The 2,500-nt window shown below is 61.4% G+C and overlaps 1 non-coding gene across 1 annotated transcript; it reads left to right on the forward strand.

Moving 5' to 3' along the window:
* The first annotated feature begins 2,253 nt into the window (after positions 1 to 2,253).
* Positions 2,254 to 2,407, forward strand: LOC140474669 (5.8S ribosomal RNA). Its single transcript, XR_011959310.1, has one exon. It is a non-coding gene; the product is annotated as a 5.8S ribosomal RNA (ribosomal RNA).
* Positions 2,408 to 2,500: the final 93 nt, after the last annotated feature.

A 2,500-nucleotide genomic window follows, 5' to 3' on the forward strand; every position in this document is an offset into this window, starting at 1 on the left:
CCGCACCAGGCTGGTGCTCCCCACAGCTTCACGCCACCCTGCTCCGCCCGCACGCCGGCGTGCAGGTGGCTGCTGCTAAAGGTGGGGAGTGTATGTGCGGTCCGGGTGGCTTTCCTCTGGCGAGGGAGAGACCTTAAGCAAACTCAGAGACAAATCTTGACGGTCGATCACTCGTAAAAATAAAACGTGACAAACTTTGTGTTGGTTCAAGTACGAAAGGATCTCTGTCGGCTTGGGGGTACGCCCGTTTCCGTTTCAACTTGTCTCGCGAGGGTGGTTTCGGGGCCAGCAGGAGAGCTCGTCGGGGTAGCAGGCCCTGCAGCCGTGGTCACCGCCAAACCCCCACAACTCGAGCAAGTGAAAAAAAAAGTAACAGGAGCGAAAGCATCTCTGTCGGCTTGGGGGTACGCCCGTTTCCGTTTCAACTTGTCTCGCGAGGGTGGTTTCGGGGCCAGCAGGAGAGCTCGTCGGGGTAGCAGGCCCTGCAGCCGTGGTCACCGCCAAACCCCCACAACTCGAGCAAGTGAAAAAAAAAAGTAACAAATAAGAAAGGATCGTCGGCTTGGGGGTACGCCCGTTTCCGTTTCAACTTGTCTCGCGAGGGTGGTTTCGGGGCCAGCAGGAGAGCTCGTCGGGGTAGCAGGCCCTGCAGCCGTGGTCACCGCCAAACCCCCACAACTCGAGCAAGTGAAAAAAAAAGTAACAAATAAGAAAGGATCGTCGGCTTGGGGGTACGCCCGTTTCCGTTTCAACTTGTCTCGCGAGGGTGGTTTCGGGGCCAGCAGGAGAGCTCGTCGGGGTAGCAGGCCCTGCAGCCGTGGTCACCGCCAAACCCCCACAACTCGAGCAAGTGAAAAAAAAAAGTAACAAATAAGAAAGGATCTCTGTCGGCTTGGGGGTACGCCCGTTTCCGTTTCAACTTGTCTCGCGAGGGTGGTTTCGGGGCCAGCAGGAGAGCTCGTCGGGGTAGCAGGCCCTGCAGCCGTGGTCACCGCCAAATCCCCACAACTCGAGCAAGTGAAAAAAAAAGTAACAAATAAGAAAGGATCGTCGGCTTGGGGGTACGCCCGTTTCCGTTTCAACTTGTCTCGCGAGGGTGGTTTCGGGGCCAGCAGGAGAGCTCGTCGGGGTAGCAGGCCCTGCAGCCGTGGTCACCGCCAAACCCCCCACAACTGTTGGGCGCCTACCTGCGCGGGGCAGGAGGACACTTTCCGATTTCAAATCTCCGTTTGCCGAGTCCACCCCGAACGCACGCGGGCGGGCGGGTTCGCATCACCCTTCGTCACAAGGGGCGAAGCCCGTTCCACCGTCTCGTCAGTAGTGCCGACCGGTCTGTGATCGACGAGGGGAGCCACACCAGGTCCGGCCCTGCTGCTTGGCGGCACCGCGTCGTCGGGAGCTCGCGACAGACGGAGGGTTTCGGTGTACTCTCCAGCCACGGGAAACGAAGCCGGTGATGCAGGCGCCGGTCTTTCGCTCCCAAATCGGCTGGGTTTACATCGTTGCTATCTAGTCACGCTCCCTTCAAACCCGACGGGGTACCTATTCCCCTCACCCGTCTGTGCGTATACAGCCTCTTTGCACTTGCGGGATGGGGGTGGTGGTTTAAAGACTCTCGAGTTGCCGCCCGTCGGTCTCCGAGCTCCGTGCAGTAGTGATCCCCAGCGAACTGCCAGCAGGGCGAACGAGCGATCCCGCTCTCGGTCGGGGCGCCTGGCGTCGATCGGTGGTCGGTGGCTTGCGGGCAAGCTGCGCTGTGAGTGTGGGAACGAGTATGACGAGCCGTTGCCGCGACTCCCAGTCCACCTCGGCGGTGGCTGGGCCGGGCGGGCGTCTGCTCGGGCGAGTGCCGCCCCCGCCTCCTCGCAGGAAGTCCGCTCGCCGACACGCCGCCACGTGCACGCGTCAGTGACGCTGCCGAACCGATGGCCGGTGCCCGTTCCCGCCTCTGCTTTTCCTAGGGCAAAGCTGCTGCACGCCTCGTGATACTAGGCGGGCGACATGGTGGCGGTGATCCTGCCTCCGTCGCTGCGGTGCGTTGGGGCACGCATCGCCTCTTGGGCGCCCTGTCCTCCTCCCCCCAATAGACGTATGTTTCTGCGGGCCGCACCAGGATGGTGCTCCCCATCGCTTCACGCCACCCTGCTCCGCCCGCACGCCGGCGTGCAGGTGGCTGTAGCTCAAGGTGGGGAGCGTATGTGCGGTCCGGGTCGCTTTCCTCTGGCGAGGGAGAGACCTAAAACAAACTCAGACAACTCTTGACGGTGGATCACTCGGCTCGTGCGTCGATGACGAACGCAGCTAGCTGCGAGAATTAATGTGAATTGCAGGACACATTGATCATCGACACTTTGAACGCACTTTGCGGCCCCGGGTTCTTCCCGGGGCCACGCCTGTCTGAGGGTCGTTTGGCAATCAATCGCACTCGCCTTGGCTGGCGAGAGCGCGGCTGGGGTGTCGCAGAGGACCCGTCCTCTTTGTCCCCCTAAGTTCAGACTCC

Source organism: Chiloscyllium punctatum, unplaced genomic scaffold (assembly GCF_047496795.1).
Source record: "Chiloscyllium punctatum isolate Juve2018m unplaced genomic scaffold, sChiPun1.3 scaffold_1123, whole genome shotgun sequence".
NCBI classification, from domain to species: domain Eukaryota; kingdom Metazoa; phylum Chordata; class Chondrichthyes; order Orectolobiformes; family Hemiscylliidae; genus Chiloscyllium; species Chiloscyllium punctatum.